Here is a 20,436-nt window from a genome sequence, read left to right on the forward strand (position 1 = left end):
AATGCCTTGAAGCCACAGACTAAAGAAGCTCAGTCCACTTAATGTTTCAAAAGGATAAAAACATGACTCATAATTGTACCTACCTGGGCAGGTGGTTACTGATGGTAGAATTGGACCCAGATGTTGGAATCTGAAGGAGAGTTTTTCACTAGAACTGAGATAACCAAATCTTAAAAATTAATAATACAACTTTGGAGACGTCTTGGGGTGACTGATATCTTCTCTGAAGATTCTTAAATAAATGAAGGAACTCTTGCATGACTTCTTTGGGTTGCCTCTTCTAACTTTGAACTCAGTAAAAATTCTCAGTTACTGGTTTCTTTATTTACCATATTGCTTTAACTCCTGAGTCACAGCAGAATGTCTTCCATGAATTGTACCGAATGACTTACAGGCCAACAGAAGACTGGAATCTCTGGTTGGTTGTCCTGTAGCATAGGTATGTTATGGAAAAACTGGAGTGTACAGCCAGCCTTAGAGCACAGGACAGGGAGAAATTTTTAAGCTTTAATCCCACTTACGCAGTTCTTGAGAACTCACTTCAGTCAAAAGTGTTATGACTAAGTGAGCACAAGTGTGTGGATCTGCCCAGAACACGCTTAAGTGGGAGATTTGTGTGAAGCAGCAAGAAAAGCTTGTGTTAGTTTTTTGTGTGAAACAGAGAAACTTGAGGAGAACTCAAGCTTCATAAGGGTGATTTGGGTTATTTTGTCCACTGTGAGCGTGACCTTTAAAAACGTTCACAGTAATTTGAGTGAGGAGAGCCACGAAGAGCAGCTGGGCAGTATTCCTGTTAGGTGTGTCCAGCCGCAGGAAGGACTGCTGTCTCCCTCTCCTTCTGTCAGAGCTACGGGAAAATTGGCAGTCTCTTAAAATGCCTCACTTCTCAGCTCATATTCAAATTGAAACACAAAGTAAGAATAAGCTCTCTTCATCCTCAGTCAGGCTGAGTTGTCAGCCAGCGATAACAAAAACATGTATGCTATGGCACAAGCATAATTACTAAATTTTAGGGGTAATTTGCAATCTTTTAAAGAGAATTGCCACTGTATCTGTTACAGGTAAGTCTGTATAGCATCTGATTAAGACTGTATTGATCTCAGTTTGAGATAAAAAGCTGGAAAGTAGTCAGGTTTTATTAAGCAAAAACATCAAGAGTTTTTGCCCAGTATTTCCACCACTAAGTGAAATATTGTCCTGTGCTAGCGCTTGTCATGTAAACACATTCCTCTTTTTCAAGTAACTTTATTTTGTGAGGCTGTTTTTTCCAAAGTCAAGAAAGAAATCATCCTAGGTGAAAGCTGTAAGGGTTCTCTTTTTATCTTTTTTTTTTTTTTTTTTTTTTTTTTTTTTTTTTTTTTTTTTTTTTTTTTTTTTTTTTTTTTTTTTTTTTTTTTTTTTTTTTTTTTTTTTTTTTTTTTTTTTTTTTTTTTTAATGTGTTTTTATTTAGTTTTTGTTTGGTTTTTCACTTTTTGTTTTGTGTTGGTCTCAGGTCCGTAGAAATTCAGGAGTCTGGTGACTGGCAAAGAGGAGAAGAATTTAGGTTTATAGATTGCAGTGATCAATATACATGGAAGAAAGATGCATTTGTGTTCCTGGGTATTCTAGGGAAGAGATCATCTTAAGGGAGGTGGCAGATGTTTCTCTGTATACGCTCTCAGTCTCTACACCTCACTCTTCTTGTAGACTTTTTATATATTTCTTGGAAATATCCAGAGTCAAGGAGTTGTACAACCTGTTTTTTAACAGAGGGGTTATTTTCTCTTCATCTTCTCAAAGCTCAAACACACAAGCTTGAAAATACTGAAAGCTTTTCAGTAACCCCCAAAATTATGCTCAGTCTCAGTTTAGCAGATGGATGGCCACAGTTGTGTTAAACGCATCTTAGGGTGGATTTTGTTTGCTAGGATAGGGTATCATAAACCTAAAACCACCAGGTTTGACTTACAGGACCAGTGTTTATTCTGTGTTTCTTTTAACATATGAATCTGTTGTCTACCTCTCCACCCTCTCTATTTGCAGATTGCTTAGTAACTTGTAGAGTAGAGTCTTGTTTCTGGCCAAGGTCCTTCATTTCTTTCCATGCAGGTTGTCTCATCTGTATTGTGCTATTTTCCCTATTTTTTTTTTCCTGCAGAGCTCCAGGTGTAGCTGCCACTTGTGCCTCTAACCCGAGTTAGCTGTTGCAAAGGAAAAGAGGGAGCTGAATTGTGCCTCTCTCCCTTCTGCGCCTGCTAGCTCTGAATGGGCTGTGATACTGCACTACACTAATCCCAAATCTCAGCTAATTAAAAGGCACCCAAACCAGTCAAGGTTTCAGCTACAGGCAAAACCAATTGTTTCAGCACTGACACGTTAACTGTGGATAAGGCAAAGCACCGTCTGCTTTGGATGTCTTGAAATTCAGAGGAGGGAGGAGAGGTTCTTCTCTGGGCAGGTTTACTGTTAGAAGAGAGAAACACTTTTGTTTGCACAGTCCTCTGGGGAAGAAATATATCTTTGGGGAGCTCAGTGTACAAGGGAATATTTTTCTAGTTACTGGAAAATCTTATGGGAACTAGTAGTAGTTCAGGTTTGTTTCCTTACTGGGAGTAGCATATAATTTTGTCAGATTAATCAACAGCTCTGATTAATTTAAATCTCAGTTAAAGGATAGTTTACTATATATTATGTGATTGGACTTCCCTTCCCTGTCCCCCCACTCAGTGCAATAAAAAAAGAACAAAGGCTCCCTTTAAGAGACTACATTAAAGGAACTACACCTCTTCAAAAAACTGATGCAATTCATTGTAATCTTTCCATTCCCCTCTCGTGAATGTCCGTTCTCAAGTGGATTCAGAAATCCCCAAAGAATTTTAGATAAACAAGATTATATTATGTAGTCAATAAAAGGAAAAGAAATTAACTATTATGAGCATTAAACATGAAAATTCTAGACTAAAATATTTTTTGCAAATTATAGTAATCAGTTTTTAAACTGATGTTTGAGGTTTTATTTTTTTCCTTTTTATGATTTAAGCTTAAATCTAGTATGGCCTTCTTCTGCTTAAAGTTATGTCAATGATTGAATTTTGAATTATTGTATTTTCCATTGTTCATGGGTGTCTGGACCTCTAAATATTATCTATATAAAACTCTTGAAGGCCCCATTCCTGTAAATTCATTACTTCAGTACAGTTTGCATCTTGAATCCTTTAAAGGACCGTGAATTAAGCTTGCAATGAGTTTCCATTTTCCCTATTATTGAGTGATGTCATTGCAGGCATAAAGAAAGAATATGAATAGAGATGGAGTAGCCAAAATTTATAAGAGCAGAAGATATTAATTTTTATTTTTTTTATTAGAGATTCATTCCAGAGAAGTAAGTGTATTTTCCAGCATTTAAAGCCATTAGGTTTTAATTTAGTATGTGTTTTTTTTCCAAGTTTTGGCACTAGTGAGAGGTCAGGAGCTGACAAAAACGGATCATAAGCAGGTATTGCTTCATCTGTTCTCTCTGCTTGTTGATGCTGCAATAATTTCCCTGCAGAGTCAGTCTCATGATGATCCACGTAGGATCAAATGCAGATATTTTGATCCTCCACCAGCTGTAATGTCCTGATTTCTTTGTGGTTTCATGTCTGGTTTGAATTCAAGTGATAAATATATGTTTTCAGAGAGAAACAAAATAGCAATTGTACTGAGTGAAGGCAAGTCAAGATAGCCCCTGGTGTTCTGCAGAACTTCAGTGGTTCAATTTACATATCTCCTCTTCTGCCCCTACTGAGTAGAAACATACAGTGTGCCAAGAACAGGCAGTATCTGACCAGCAAAGAAGGTGCTTTGGTGCTGGGCTGTCAACAGGGGCTTAATTGGCTCTCTTCATTGTTTGCGTTTTCACTCTTACTTTCATCTTTATTCCTGTGATGTGCTAGTTTAGAAGGATACACAAATCTTCATGCCTTACTCATTCTGTGGTGCGCCCTGTCCCTCGTTAAGAGAGGAAGCTGTTAGAGGCACAGTCCATGTGTCGACAGTAGCAGACACCTCCAGCTTGACCACAGCGAGGTCATCAGCCATCATTGTCCCTGCCAGTTGCCAAAAGACCCTGAGTCTTCAATACTGAAAATACACCTGTTTCCAGAGTGTTAATGCAGTACTTCCATTAGCATAAGATTTACCTCTCTATTTTTAGAGTGTTATTAGATGTTATTTTTTGTTTTGGTATCCTTGCTCAGTGAATGAGATTTAGCGTGTACTTTCTCTGATACGCAGCCCTAACTGGGGTGTTTAATGGAGTCAGTCCAGTTCAGAAAGCTGGGTTGAGCCTGGAAGTTAAACTATTTGTTAGAATGGAAAATTAATAGTCTGAAGCAGATCTTGATTGTTTTCCTTTAAAACTGTGGAAGACATTCATATGTGCTGCTTTTCCTTAGTGGTTTGTGCTAGTAACCTTTGTGAAATAAATTATAACAAATTAAATTCTGGCTTTTAATAGTCAAGAGCTGAATGCTCTGCACTTGGCTCAGCTCAAGAGAAGCCACTATACCATGGCTAATTCTCATCTCAAGGGTATCAGAATGAAAAATCACACTGCAGAAAGCAGATGATGGTAGAAGATGCACTAATAGGAAAACTGCTTGTCTTGGGAAGAGTTTACAGCTGTGAATCTAGATCTCATTTTAAATTTCTTACTCAGATTCCCTTAAAGAATGGTTTGGTCTTTTAGGCACATTAGTCTCTAATACTATATATGTAGTAGTCCAAACAAGTTGTCTGTGTTCTTTATAGATGAATAAGTTTGTCTCCAAAGCATTTTGAAAACACTGGAATCTTTTTCTTGTTAGGTAATTTTTGATTGTTGAGTCTTGGGTGTAATGGTAAGCATATGGCCAAAATTATGACATCCTTTGTTGCTAGAAAAGATGTTTGCTTGTAAAGCATAACTAATAAAATAACCTGTGAGAGCAGAAAATTAAATGGGAAGAGACAAAAGGTAAACCCAAATAAAGGATTCTGTAAGCAATTTGGGTTGCAGAGTTCCAGTTACCAGATGTCTTTCTGCAAGGGGCATTGTAAAGGGTGTACTTTTCCTAATGCTTTAACTAACAACAGATTTGCCCGATTAGTTATTATATTTATTTGTAAACAATGCAAACCAGTTTCACCCTTGTGGATGAACTGAGTAACTTGGAGCAGATGTCTCACTTAGCCATGTTTATGTGCTCTTTTATTGGACGTCTGTTCTTGAGCCTTAAACCTGTCAGCAGCGCCCCAATCTGTGCTGCAGTGGTGCTTCTCATGCCCTCTAAATTCGGAATCAATCATTACCATTAAAGCATTTGCTTTCCTCAATGTTTGCTTGACTCAAATGCAGAAGTATTGCCAAGGATTCACTTCTGTCAGACGCCAATAAAGGCACATCTAAAGGCTTCACAAGGCCATGCTTCTTCTGGCTGAAAGTTGTACTAAGATTTTGTATCCTGTGTTCCATGGCTGTTGCTTCATTTTTATTTCCACCTAGGTCTGCATACTTAATATTACCTGTCTAACTAGACTCATGAAGAAAATTCATGAAGAAATTCATGAAGAGCTTTATGTATGTGCAAAGCTATGTATCTGTCAACACAGTCCTTAAGGAAAGGCACTGACATTAATTAGGACTAGCAATTAGGGAGAAATGGCTGGTATTTTCAAACCAGAAGACACACTGCTATGTTTTATATGGTTTGCATTTCTGTTTCTTTAACATTTACAATGCAAATCTCCCACTGATTCTTTTTTTTTTTTTTCCCGTGATTTAAAATTATTAAAAAACCCCAACCTTCAGTAGTTTGTAATTGAAAATCAGCTTGGCCATCTTCAAAGAACAGGGGGAAAAATAACTCTGTAACAACACAGCTTGAAAAGCTACAAAACTATAGGTAGACATTTACTTACTTTTCATCATTCATCTTTTTACCTGAAGATGCATGTCTTTGTATGGAACTTTATGTGCAGTACTAAACTGACAATCCTTATTTTTTTGGAACTGTAAGGAAATCTACCAGTTATTTGAATGATATGTAAGTGGTTTTTTGCCTGTAACAGACCATTTGGGGCTTGGGTGATTTGAATCTTCCATGCAGAAGATACAGAAGCTCAGCATAAGAGGGGTTAAAACATAGGCAACACTTCAGTCTAAAGAAAGTAGTAGTTAAAATACACATAGCATGGGGAAATCTGGCAAAAAGAAAGCCCACAAAAATCCTTTTCTACTCTCTGGGAGATTTATAAGGTACCACAGGACCTTCCCAAAGTAAATTTAAACTATTTAAAAAATGCAGCAAGACATCAGGACAGTTATCACTAGCCCTTTTTTAAAACAAGGCAGAAAGACAAAGAACTCACACATTTAAGAACAACAAAATCCAACTCCCCTAGTCCTTGAAAACAATTGCTACTTTAAAAACAAAACAAGCACACTTGTGGAGGAGCAGTTCATCAAATACTCTTCCAACAATTTCCAGTTACTGCAAGAATAGTTTCCACTTCTCTGGATGGAAGTGTTGCACAGAAGAATATGAAAGAGTGTAACTGCTGAAGTTTGCCAAAAGGTATGATCAAACTTCTGTTAAATCAGGGGAACCTTCCCTTTCATTTCAGTGGGATTTGAATGTGAGGTATTAACCCTATTTTAAGTCGAGGCAGGTTGAATACTAAAGCTACACATGAAGTTATTCATTACATGTCCAGTTTTAAACATGCAGCCCTTGCCGGTATCAGGTCTGTTCTTCCACAGAATTAAGGCTTGGCATATAATAATAATAAAAAAAAAAATAGACTGCCCTTCAGCTGATCTGTCTTTCTACAAGAATGTAGAGAACAATTTAGGCCCTAATACTGGGAGAACTTGCTTTCATGCCTAGTTTGATTTGGAAGTGCACTCATATTGAACTCTCCTGTGCTGGTAGAGGGAACCTTCTGGCAAAAAGTTGCTCTGAATCTTGGTGGAGGGGGGTATTTTTTTTTTTTAATAACAGCTAATACTTCTAGTTTAGTTCATTACCACTTCTTGATAATGGAAAATACATAGCTAGATCTGGAAAGGCTTTTTTAAACAGCTCAAATCAAGATTTTATCTCCTGTGGCAAATGCTCAAATAAACACTTGCTTACTCCGCAGCCCTGTCTCTGGTCTCTTTTTAAGAGACTTACCTGATAATTTTCAGTTACCACAATTGTGTTTTGGTGCTCATCTTTCATTTCCTCAAAGCCAAGCTAAGAGGCTCTGGCCATCACTAGTGGTGCTTTATATAGAAAGTTTCTGTTACGGTTTAACAAGGCGTGGTTTAAGAAGAAAATCAACTCTACCCCAGTCAAAACCAGGACAGTATCTTCTAAAGCTTAGAAAGTAAAAAAGGGTAAATGTGTAACTGGCACCATTTCATAACAGCATCTTGAAGGTTTGAGGTTGATGCATGAAAATCCAGTGTGACTGCAGTTCCTGTGTCCTTTTGGTGTGAGTGGAGATGGCCCCGCTGCTCTCCTCACATCTGTTTGTGTCCCGTGCCGCCCCGAGGCGACGGAACATTGCTGAGTGTTGATATTTCCATTATTCCCTTCTGGCTTCCAAATCTCTTTGATCATTGGATCCACATGGTTGAATGCAAGTGGAATTAATATCACTTTAAGCCTCCAGGCTCGTTCAATTTAGCATGTCTCTTCCTTCGTATGTATTCAATATTAAAGCCTTCTATTGAACTGAAAACAAATACAGGGCATTTGTCTGCTTAATTCATTTTACAAGCTTCTAGGATTCTGGGCTGCTGTGTCCCAGATAATATATGTTAAAGAAAAACCTAGGAGAAGGCTAGCTTCACTTTTCTGTGGCTTTGTGTGGCACAGCAGCAAAGCAGCCACTCGCTGAAATGGACCAGTAGGTTTTCAGCTAAAACTATTATTGTGACTAGAGCAGCAAGAATCTCTGCAGCTTTACCCATTCAGGCTCAGCATGGATCTATTTTATCCTGTTTCTGCTTGATGTGGCTTTGCATTAAGCTTGGGTTTCAAATTCAGAGAAAAGCCAATGCTGGAAGGAAAAACTTGCTGTGATTAGGGATGGCAATGGCAACTGAAATGTTTGCCAACCTCAGGAAACTGGCCTAAGGTTTAGACTTACAAGAAACCATTTCAAATCGGGCAGTTGTGTTCTTCCCTCAAGTTTTGCTCTAAAGATTCCTAATTATAATATCAAAAACCTGTAACAGTTCATTAACTTTGTATTTTCTTCCAGATCTCTCTTCATGTGCAGCACCAATAAATCCAGATAGTGTCTGTCTTTTCCAGCACAGAAGCAACTGCCTCTTTGTAGTAAGTGGTTAATAATTGTTTAGGATATCTCATGGACTTAGATGACTGTGCTGGGAAAAGTTGCTCTTGTCTGTTAAACCAACAAACCAATTTTTATTTGGAATTCTGCTGCATCCTGTTATTTGTTCTTGCTGTTATTGCCCGTTAGAAACTTAAAACTAGAAAACAGGGCAGTAGCAAGTCTTTTTGCTGTCTGTCCTGACTGTAGGAATTGCCTTTGTTTTTTTCCTGACTCCTCAGAAAGGGTATTTTTTTTTAAATTAAATTTTATTTTATTTTACTTTGTGAGGTAATGTTGGGAATAAGTATCAGAACCAGAATTTGTAAATTTGGGATCCAAATCCTTTCTTTGAATTACTGGATTTTGTGTGGAATTTGCTTGGATTACTCTGCTTAAAAGTCATCTATTAAAGCAATTAAAAAGATGCTTTGAAATATCTACACTGTTTGAAAACAGGACCATGTATTTAATCTAAAGAAGAAAACTCTCACTACCTACTCTACCTCTGGTGTCAGATAACAAAGTAATTCCAAATATGAGGCTGTTGCCTCAGAGGCAGAAATCATGCATTGTCCTGTACTTCACCAGGCAGATTCCTGGAGGCTGGTTTTTCCTGTCAGATAAGCAGTAGAATAAATAATGTAGAGTCATTGTGATTGCAGATCTCCCACAACTGTTAGCAGTGGAGTTCAAGATTAATGGGTTTACAGTGAGCTGCCAAAACTTTTACAGAAAGATGTGCTACCGGATCCCTACCCGGTGTAAACTGGTTCACTTCTGTGGCCCTGTGGAAATAGGCTGATTTAAACCAGCTTAGATCTTAGCTCTGTACCTTAAAACATTCCTCTCCCTCATGGAAACATAATAGTAATCATAAAAGCATTACTATTTGCTCAAATGACCTTGGAGGTCTCTTCAAACCTTAATGATTCTGTGATTCAGTGTTGTCAGGGAAGGGGTCTGTGGCTACTGGAAAAAGTAGCAAAGTGGTTGTGTTTACAGGAAAAGTAGGAACAGTATTTGAGGCACAGGGGAAATGTTCTTCTGCTGAAACCTGTGACATCCTTGTGCTCTCTGAGCTTGTGTGGCATTGCACTGCCAGGGCTGGGGCACAGAAACTGATGCTGTGGCACTACAGTCCTCCAGCTTGCTGTGCAAAAAGGTCTTTGTGCTTTTATTGCCATCTCAGCTTCCTGTGCAATGGATCCTAGAGGTGCTTACTGAGGGTTTAGAATTTGCTGACACTTGACAAACTAGTGCTATGTTGATTTGGAATAACTACTCTATATGTTCATAAGGTATTATTTTTACTATTTATCTTACCTTTATTACTCTGAATAAAGCTAGATTCCTCAGAAACCATACCTGATGTCAAAAACTGCCACCTCATCAGAGATGAATCATCTTTTTTTTTCCCCTTTGAGACAAGTGAGTACTCAAGGGCTTGATTTCTTCTAATTTATGTTTGCACTCACTACAATTTTCAAAAATCAATTATTTTGAGTGTGATTTTGGAGGCGTCTTTTAAATCTGAAGCCTAAACATTCCATGATCAGCAGACTTGGATATGTGTCACGAGGCTCAAATATTCCAGGAATTTCCTCAGCAAGACCAATGAACTTTCTGTTTGTGTACCTTTGCAGTTTTCAGTGAAATTATTTCTACTCTCTATTTACTGGTTCTGGATATAGATTGCCAGTGCCTTTCTACTGACTTCAGCAAGATCGAAGTGAGGCAACACTATTTTGCCTGTTGCTCACCTCCAGTATACTGCTCGTGGAATAAAATGTATGGCCAGGGACAGAACACAGACACTGGCCAGGATCTGCCCCCTGTCCTCACGGCTGGAACTGGTTGTCAGGATAAATTTAACAGAGTGAGGTTAAATTTTTATCTCCAGGCTTTAATGTGCTGGTCTGCTAAAAAGCGTCGCTATCTCAGTGTGGTAGTGGGACCTAATTTAAGTGGAGGAGAGGGATGATTTTGTTAATTTGTCATTAAAGAAGAAATCTCTGAAGGGAACTACAGGCAAAAGGAACTGGGGAAATAAAAAAAAAAAAAAAAAAAAAAAAAAAAAAAAAAAAAAAAAAAAAAAAAAAAAAAAAAAAAAAAAAAAAAAAAAATGGAGAAAAAGCAATCAATTTTTGTATATGCCAGAAATACACCAAAGAGGTAATGGGATGTGAAGTGTCAGCAACGTGTAAAGAACTAGCCTTTTCCATATGTGGCATTTTTTTAAGTCTCCTTTAATGCATTATCTTAAAAAAAAAAAAAAAGAAAAAATTGAAGAATGCATTTCTCTGTTTCTAATATCAACGTTGCACATTTTTATTCCCATCTGTGTAAACACTTGGATAATTGGCATCTTTCTGACCTGCTCACTTTCAGTACTGGCGTGCAGAGCAGTTGTTGGGATCTCATAAAAAGGAGAATTGCCCTAAACAGGCAACTAGACAGATTGAGTGAGGCACTTGGGTGGGGAGAAATATAAAACACTTTGCAAAAACCAAGCTTAAAAAATGGGGAAGGTGAGATGGTACAGAATGATTCTTCAACAACCAACTTTATGGATGAAAGTCAGTCAAAAGAGATTTGTATGAACCTCACTCATTCTTGGATCATTTGTTTTTTCTTATTGGAGGGTTTGGAAATGAAAGAAAATGTCCTAAAGTTCATTCAGTTAAAACTGTTGAATCCAACAATGGAGCCATCGTGATTCTCAGCCCCAGTGCCAGTAGATCTGATTATTGGTCGCTCTTTGACAGCCTTCATCATATGTTCTTTATTATTTTCTCTCTGCCTGTATGACCTTTCTCCTCCCCCTCCTTGGCAGCTTTTTGCATCCTCAGAGCTGTTTCTTTCATCTCCTATTTATTTCTTTTCCCTTCTTATTCTCTCTCTCTCTTTTTTTCTTTAAATTTGTTTTAATCACCATTATTTATTTCTTTTTCTCTGTTCAGTTCTTGCTAGGGATCATCTCTGCCTGGCAGTGTATTCACCTCCTGCCTTTCACTGCCCATGAGGAGAGTAGTTCAGTTGCTCTGAGTGTTAGACAGGGTGATGGGATCAGTCTCTGCAGAATATCTTCACAAAAGCATTGAAGTGCCACGTCTTGCTCAATTTGGGCCTTTTAGAAGGGGATAGGAGAACATGGTGGACATGGTGGAAAGATTTTATGATTCCTACCACTTTTTTCCCTGTTGATGGAGTAAATGTTGATATGTTCACTGAACTGATGTTGTATAAAGAGGGGTTGAGGATTGGGTGGGGTCCAGATTTCATGAGAAGGGGCATTGTAACAAATTTCCAAGCACAAGTAACATGGGCCCTCTTGGCCTTGTCTCCCAACTGGAAGCAGTCAGGACAGATCTGGATCTCAGAGTCCAACCATTCTTCTGTTCACACAAGCCCCATGGAAATGTGAAGAGGCTCCAAACCAATGTTTCACATTTGAATCTTCTTTTATACACACTTTTGAGCTGATAGCTTCAAGAACACACATTGTTTTTGTAGAACAAAGCTGAAGAAATGTGATGTGACCTAAGTAACATACTGTAACTCTCTATTTTAAAAATCCAGTAAAAACTATGTAAAAGAACTTTTATATGCAATGTGGTGCTCGAATGTCACAGGGCAGTTTATGTTTGAAGATTGAAATGTCTTTAAAGGCATTAATTTCTTTGCCTGCATGTTCCACCCTCTGCAGCCTCAAATGAAAGCTGTGCTCACTTGTTATCAGAAATGGACATTTGGCTGAGATTTGCAAACTGGTGCTTAAGTAAGACTAAACCAGATTCCTTCTGTCTCACTCCTCACTAAGCTCTGCAATGTTAATGATTTATATATTTGTTGTCGTTTTCATAGGCTGGTTTTTTTTTTTTTTTCACCTCATAACAGTTGTTTCTTTTCAGATTTATGGTGTTCTCTACAGAGTAATAGTTGTCTTGCTGGCCCACATCCAGCATGTGATAGTCCTATATTGTAGTCCAAATTTGACATCAATTTTTAGATGAATCATGGAGTCATGGGATTGGAAGGGACTTCAGAAGGCCATCCAGTCTTTTTTTGTATCCAAGGCTTGATCAACTGTACGTGTCATTCCTGACAGACATTTGTATGGCTTCCAGCACTGAAGACTTCACAGGACTCCTGGGGCAATGTCTTCCAGGAATGCTTTAACATTTCTTAATTATTAAACTTTTTCCCAAGTGTCTGATTTGTCCCTGGTACAAGTAAAAGCTTTTAACTTCACATCTTATTCCCCATGTATATTAAGAATAAATTTGTCTTCGTCTTCTTTGCAGCAAGCTTTTGATTGAGTATAATTGCCACCTCAACTTCATATACTGGGGCCAATTTGGGAAATTACTCAGTTTAAGAGCTTATAAAAATGCCACCACTTTTTGTTTGCTTGTTTCTGAAGTCTGCAGCTGGTTCAGGCTTGGAGTGCAACTTGTAGCCCTGGATGTGAAATCTTACCAGTTGTGGGAAGAGCAGGCAAATGGCTTCAGTGTTAGGAGTTGGTCTTGTTTGGTTCCATCATTGCTAAAATCTAGACAGTAGAAGTAAAGCAGAAAAGAACTCTCCAGCTCAAAGGATGCTCGTGGGGTTCACCTTTAATCATCTAAAGACTGCTTTAACTTCTTGATCTCTGTTACAGCTCTCTTGGATGACACTCTTAAAGGTTTCACTTCTATCTGTCTGTGAATACAGATGGGAAGAAAGTCACAGGAAGATGTCATGTGTCAGATCATGTGGGTGTTGTGGGTTAACCATAAGCTCATTCCCTTGGATAGACATTGCTTTATCCAGAGCTTTTGAGAGCTGTTACCCACGTAGAAAAATTTCTTCTGCCGTCTTACTGGAGATGTTCTTGTTGAAGTTTTAACTGTCCAACTGTCTAAAGTATCTTGCAGCAATAAGCTTTGCTTGCTATCTCGTGGTTGTAGGAAATTAAGCAAACTGTTAATTAAGAAAAAAGAAGGTATTGTCATCGTACAGCCCCATCTCATATCTAGGTTATAACTTTTTCAGCAAGGTGATGTTTCTGTTTGCTTAACTGTGCCAAATACATTGTTAAGGACTGATGCATACCAGTGATTGGTGGAGTATGCTGGCTTGCATGCATGAACAAAACTTCAGTTTCCAGAAAAAATAAACTTGCAGGAGAGCTTATGGGCTAGGTTTTCAGCTGACAGTTAATGGGACTTCATAGAATAGAAGGCAGCCCAGAATTTGGCCTTGTGCAGAGTGTCTCAGCATGAAGAACCAGTGGCTCTTTCAAAGGAAGGACTAATTCCTTTAGTATTAAGTATTTGCAATATAATTTGAAACTTAGTGGTGTTTATCCACAGCCCTGTCTATCTCTGGCTGAAGGCAACAAGTTTCCTTCCAATGTTACCCCAGGATTCACACACCTCAGCCAGTAGAGTGCATGTGTTCGTTTTCCCAAATGGCACAGAACTTGGCAGACCCATAGCTCTTTGTTTTTGAGTTCTGGATGCATTTGAAACTGAGACACAAAAGCAAAATGTAGAGTCTAAACTTCTGTGGTTTATGAACCACAAATCTTCCATGACTCACCTTTCATGCAATTTTATGGTCCTACTGGCTTGGAAATGGGCAACAGCAACTGGCCACCTGCAGCATCAGCATCAAGGAAAGTTAATGCTGTGGTTACTCTTTGAAATGTGGAACCTAAAAAAGAGAAACCCAAACCAAAGGGAAATCCACTGTAATGTGCTGATTTAGCATAAGGTTCTACCACCACTCAGTCATCGCTACAGTATGACTGATTCCATAAATCTTTTTATTTAAATCAAGTGGTGGGCAGACCTCTCAAAACTTGCCCCATGCTAACGTGAACCAAAATTGCACTTTTTAGCTCTGCTAGAAGCCTTGCTGAAACCTGCACTCAGCTAAAAGGAATTACCTTACCAGATAAATAAGGAATAAGGTTTTTATTTCTTTTAAAAAATTTTGAGTTTTTATTCAGCTCTCAGATCTTTGAGATCTTGGGTTTACTTTTTATTGTCTCTCTATATTCTTATAAGAGATAACTAAAGAACTGAATTGTTCTTCCTCAACACTGAGGCTGTCAATACATATAAATGACTTTTAAGAGGCTTGAATGGAAGATGTTAAGTGCTAAGTACTGCTGTAGCAAAGCAGTATTGGGCTTGTGTATGTTGGGTCTTAAAGTCTGAAGCCAAGTTGTTGTTGCAAATTCGTGCTTGTGCACCTGAAAGTTCATGCCATTTTCAGCTTATGCTGACATGCTTCACCTCCACTGGCACTGAAAATTATGCTAGAATTGCAAGCTGCATTTCAAGATGGTTTCAAGAGCCTCTATTCCAAATGTTTCATATAAGTCCTCTTAAACACATGGTCATCTGGGATTCCCAGCTGATCCTCAGGTATTCTTTCGTTTTCAGTTACTGGTGACACAGAGATGTGAGTTGGAGAGAAACACTGATAATTCTCACCTGCTGTGTGAAGATGACCTTAAACAAATGTCTTCCTGCAGATTTCTCTGCTACTGGCATCAGTGCATGTCCTGAACGGAGCACAGCACTGGGAAAACTGATTTCCTTCCTGCAAAAATAGGTTAGTAGTCCAGGTCTTGCTGCTCAGTGATCAAGGTCATACCCACACACACAGAAGTCTCCCTGAATTTTGGATGGTCTTTGTCACATGCACGTTTCTATCATAAACACCAACTTGTAGCAGTTATTCTGTACTTGTAAAGCACAAGGTAAATGCCAGAAATTAAATATGAAGGTTTATTGGTAAGATGAGGACTGGTGCCATCTCTCTTTCTTCAGATTCTATAAGTGCCTGATCTGCATAACCTGACAATCCTTCTTTAAGGACTATGAAAGAGGTTATTAGAAGTTTGGTTGTTTATGACACCAACTGTCAATAATGAAATTCAGATTGAGATTTTTAGTCCAAACCTTCTCAAGACAAAGTTGTTTGGATTTTGGTGTATATTGAAGATTAGAAATGATCTTAGAATGGAAAACGAGTAGATTTTAATTCCAGTGACCTGGTGTTTAGTTCACTGAAAATCTTTCTGTAGGTCTTGCCTTTTTTTTTTTTCTTTCTTTTTTTTAAATGTTGCTTATAAACTAGAATTGTAGGAGGTTTTGAAGTCAGATTTAATTGCTCTCACCAGTGTGCTATCCCTAGGGGACAGGAATCCCTTTTGGAATCAGCAAGAACGAGCCCAACTTGCATCCCATTTGCCATTTGGGTTTCCCTCTGGCTTCAATTTGCTGCTATAAAATAATTCTTAGGTCTGGGTGCTGTACTGAACCTGCCCAGTGCACGTCACATGGTAGTTATTCCTATTTCTTTTAAGATAACAGCTGCAAAGGAGCTGTGTTTCCTGTGATCTCTCCTGATTTACTGCTTCTTTATCTGATGTTTCAAATTAAACATGCAAGGTTTTGAGTCATGTCATTGCATTCTTCTAAGACTAGGACACATGTTCAGCTGCTTTGTAATGGGCATGTTCTTTCTTAAAATTCAGTGCTCAGTGGTTATGCAATAATTGAATAGCATTGTGTGTCTGTTTATAATGAAGATGATTTTATGCTATCAAAAGTGTACAACCATTTCTCACTCTTGTATGTATTTCCACACTCTTCCTCATATCCAAAATACGCTTTGCAGCTCTTTCAGTGTATCAATAAACCTTTAAGGTGCCATTGTTCAAGGGCACACTTTAAGGCTCATGTTGGGTGTTCTGTTGTAGCAACATGACTGCTGAGAGTGGGTGAAGTTGGATATCTGCACAGAGCCTGGTACCTTTGGTACCCTAAACAGCACAGCTAAATTGAGAAAAACTGCAGCATGTTTACAGCTGGGTGTATCTGGAGGAAAGCCTCGTTGTTAGTGATCTTTTTTGCTGGGCAGCACAGACACCTACAGAGGGCATGATTTTCCTTCAAAGGAACATGTGTGATTTTTCTGTGTGTTTTTGTTTGTTTGTTTTGTTGTTCTTGGGGGTTTTGTGTGGGTTTTTTGTTTGTTTGCTATTTTTTTTCTTATAGGATTTATATAAACAAAGGTTTTGACTTCTATCCTTCTCTACTAAACCTGTCTTTAAATAAATATAGGTCATCAACATCATCTTGAGTTATTCTTTTACATGAAATCAGGATGAAATTCTTCATTCATCCATGTGATTGTACCATGGAAACCATTTCAGGTTAAAGTCCATGCTGCATTAGTTATGCAAATATAATAAAAGCATAGAATTTGTTGATTTGAGAAATAGATGATCTTCTTACATCTCTCCCTGCTAAAAATAATCAGGTTCTGTGTCACCTAAGCTGTGTGACAATATCTTTTAGTGACTTTGAGAGACTTGTCAGCTGAATTTTAGTTATGAAGTTTGTTGTCAGTCCTACCAGGTCAGCCACTTCTACAGTAGCCGCTGTGGTGATTTGCATATTCAACAAAAATTAACAAACTGAGCATCATAGAAGCTCTGAAGGAGTGCACAGGAATACTTGTCCTTCTTGCAAGGATACAAAAGGCACAAAGTAAACTAAAGGAAACCTGCCCCAAAACACCTTTGATCTCCTCTTATCTCTAACAGTGTAGGCCAAACTCCTGGAAGATATCATATATTGCTACTTAAAAACAATAGCTTTCATTTTAGAAAGCTCCTACTGTACTTTGTAGGTCAAACTCTGTATCAGAATGTCACGTGCAGATCCATTTCCTGTGGAGCTTGATGGTATTTCAGCCTTTGAAGCATCCTAGAGAGCGTCATTGTTTCAGAATGCAACACAGGGGCTGCAGTGGTGTTTTGTTAAAATCAGTACCTGGAACAGTTTGAACCTGCACTTTCCCTCTTCCGTGTACAAGCAAGAGCCTTGCTAAAGCAGGGCCTCATGGCTGACGTGCCAAATGTGAGATTCAAGGCACTGAAATTATGGGATCTGAAGAACTTGCTTACTTCTGGGAAAATCTTTGACATGATCATCACAAATCAGATTTTAACTTGGTTTGGAGTTCTTCTACTGTCGCTTTACTGAGTCTAAGCTTTAGCACAAGTTGCAAGTTGATCTGTAATTCCCATTTGTGTGGGTCAGTTATGCAAATGCATATTGTGGGAACAAAACCAGGGATTTTACATGTGTGGTGTTGCCAGAATTTAAGCTTGAAAAATTTCTGGATCATGGGGTTATGCATGAAGATTTGGCATCTGGTCCTATTCCTACTGCGATGTCTAATAGCAGCTATCAAATTTTACTGGGAAAAGGACAGGACATTTAGGAGTCTGGGTTGAAAATGCCTTGCAATTTCTTTTTTTTTTTTACAAGAGGACCTTTCCAGAAACGTTTCTAGAAACTGTCTTCCAGAACAAGAAGGATATTGATGATAATATATGAATGAGACAACAGAGGAAGAAAGCCCAATCAAGTCAGGACTGATAGAAAATCTCACTTGCTCCTATAGTGTCAGGACACATTCTGAGGTCCTGCTTTGACCAGAGCACTTTGCAAGAGCTACAAATCGCAGAGCACAAGCCATCTGAACATCACAGAAGCATGATCTGTGGACAGTATCGTATTGTCCCTTAGAAAAGGAAAATATCTATTTCTCTTGTGTTAGTAGCATTGCCAGTTCAAATTAGTCCTGCTTGCAACATCTTGTTGCTGTTCCTCCACCAGAGCACTGGTGTGACTATGGTTGATGATGTTACAAGTCCCTCACGACTTGTCCTGGCTTCCAACCTCTTCCCATCTCCTAAACTGACACGTGAAGTCACCACCTTTGCTGATCCTTTACTGTCTCTTGGGTACCAGTAGCTGACAGGATGCAGGATGCTTCCTTGGGTGGTCTTGTGGGGCAAGACTGAAAAGGCAGTCAAAAGTTATATGGCCCCAAAAATTCATGCCTGTAGTCCTGTGGAGAATGTGTTAAGTTTTAGACTTGTACGGTAATCACATATTAGTTAGTCCTTGTGCATACCAGTCCTGAGGTGAAGAAAGAATCTTTAGGAAATGAAATAAGGTGTGTGAGAAGGGGGAGCTGTCAAGCAGGTTTAGAATTGAAAGAAATTCTTTTAAATGCTGAATGTTTTGAAGCACAAGGTGTAGCATTTAGTCCCTAACAAATCTGACTTCAGTGATCTGCATAACAGAGTAAATTTAACCTAAAGTTTTAAAATATGTGCTTTTTGAAAACACCTCTCTTGATTTTTTAAAAAAAAAAGAAAATAAAAGGTATAATGAGATCCAGTTTCCTGTAAGTTTATGGTAATTTTGTGCCTTTTGCTAGTCGGGCTATTTATGTGGTCCTTTACTGTAGCCTGACTCCCATCCTCTAATATAGTCATCCTGAAAGCAGTTCTTTGTGGGAAGGAAGCACAATAATCCCCACTTTACAAATGGGGAACCACGGCAAAAGAGAGGCTTAGTGACTCGCCTGAGGTCATGCAAGCAGCCCATTATGGAGCAGGGAATTCAACCAGGACTCCCAAACAGCAGACAAATGCTCCAACCCCAGGGCTGTCTGTCCTATTGCTCCTATTTTTAAAGCACTCAAAAGGCTGTATCCAGATTTCAGAGATGGTTCGGGGACTCCTGAATCCAGTCTGACTAAAACAACAGACCAGCTGGACCAAGTGAAAATGTGCTGCTTAGTGTAGAGTTGCGATATCAGTAAGTCAAGTAAAGGTTTCTCCGCTGGCAGCTCTGGTTTCCTCTCCCTTGCCTGAGCTTGCTCTCTCATACACACACCACACACACACACACACACACTCCCTGCAACTCATTTTTCTTCTGCCTCGGAGGAAGGACTTGGTAAAAGGAAATTGGTATAATTAAATGCTTATGTAGGAAGCTGATGGTAAGTATTTACTTACATAAAATAAGTGGAGGAGAAAAAAAAAATAAAACGATGAGGTGGATTTCTTACTGTTTGCTTTTTTGGGTTTATTTTTGTGAGTGGAGTATTGAGTGACAGAGATTTGTTCTCAGCAGAAAATGCTTGAAACACATTAGTCTGCTTTGGTATTAGAAAGATTAGAGGGCACACTGTGAGAATTTGTAAGGATTTATGTGCTTTTTAGAAAGGATTAAGAATTTAAAAAAAAAAAATCCAGATTAGAAATGCTGTCTAACCACATCACTGCCCTCCAAGCCAACATTTGCATGGTGGGTTTCTTTTATGTTTTATACCAGAATGTTTGTATTGCAACTTCAGTTACAGTTGGTTCTGTTTAGAGACCCGAGTCAAGGTGCACACAGTGCATGAAACGATATGTTAGGAGTTCATGTGGCATCCTTGGAATCTTATTCAGCAGCAAACTTGAAATACCTAAGCAAAAGATTTTAGGGATATCCTCATTCTAAAGATTTACTTAAATAAAAGGAAAAAAATCAGGTCCATTTTCCATGGCTTTTAAGTGTCTGCTTTCTTCCTGTCTACCAACCTGTAAGCTTGGACAAGATTTGATCACTGGAACGTTATTTCTTTGAAATATTTGCACATGGTAGTTCCATAGTAACACCAGACTGCACCACATGGAACTAAGTTATTTATTTGGGAACAGAATTGTTAAACATCCTCTAAGCTGAAAAAGGATACTTCCTAATTATTTACTAGAAGCATCCTCAGCGTACACAGCTAATTAAAGTCAGACTGCTAAATGTGGATGATTAGAAGCTTATGTTGCTAGAAAACTGCTTGTGCTGATTTAGCTGTTATTGAATTTGTAAATTCAATCCTGTTTAGACACTTCATTTAGAAAAAACATAAATCTATGCAAGATGTGCTTATGGAAAAGACTAGCTATTTCTTTTTTTTATACTTTACAGTCTCCCTATATTACACATCAATTTGTTGATAGTTTTTGTCATTTTACCAACATGTAATAGAAATGTAACCTGACCAGTAATGGTGGTTTAATTTTGCAGGGTGTTTTTTTCTTTCTTTCTACTTTCTCCTACCCTGTTTCTTTCTTCTTTTTTTTTTTTTTTTTTTTTTTTTTTTTTTTTTTTTTTTTTTTTTTTTTTTTTTTTTTTTTTTTTTTTTTTTTTTTTTTTTTTTTTTTTTTTTTTTTTTTTTTTTTTTTTTTTTTT

The 20,436-nt window shown here is 38.2% G+C and overlaps 1 protein-coding gene across 5 annotated transcripts in view; it reads left to right on the forward strand.

Annotated features, from left to right (window-relative positions):
• The window catches only part of MYLK (myosin light chain kinase), a 202,467-nt gene that overhangs the window by 34,464 nt on the left and 147,567 nt on the right, over positions 1-20,436 (forward strand). Inside the window, exon 1 of one of the 5 annotated variants that reach the window (XM_027885109.1) lies at positions 8,280-8,331. The exons of the other annotated variants lie outside the window; for them this stretch is intronic. The gene's annotated coding sequence lies outside the window, so the exon portion shown is untranslated. Of the gene's footprint in view, positions 1-8,279; positions 8,332-20,436 lie in introns of those variants that run through there. 5 annotated transcript variants of the gene reach the window in all.

Source organism: Empidonax traillii, unplaced genomic scaffold, assembly GCF_003031625.1.
Source record: "Empidonax traillii isolate 1590-97213 ecotype Southwest subspecies unplaced genomic scaffold, ASM303162v1 scaffold161:size1573837, whole genome shotgun sequence".
NCBI lineage: Eukaryota > Metazoa > Chordata > Aves > Passeriformes > Tyrannidae > Empidonax > Empidonax traillii.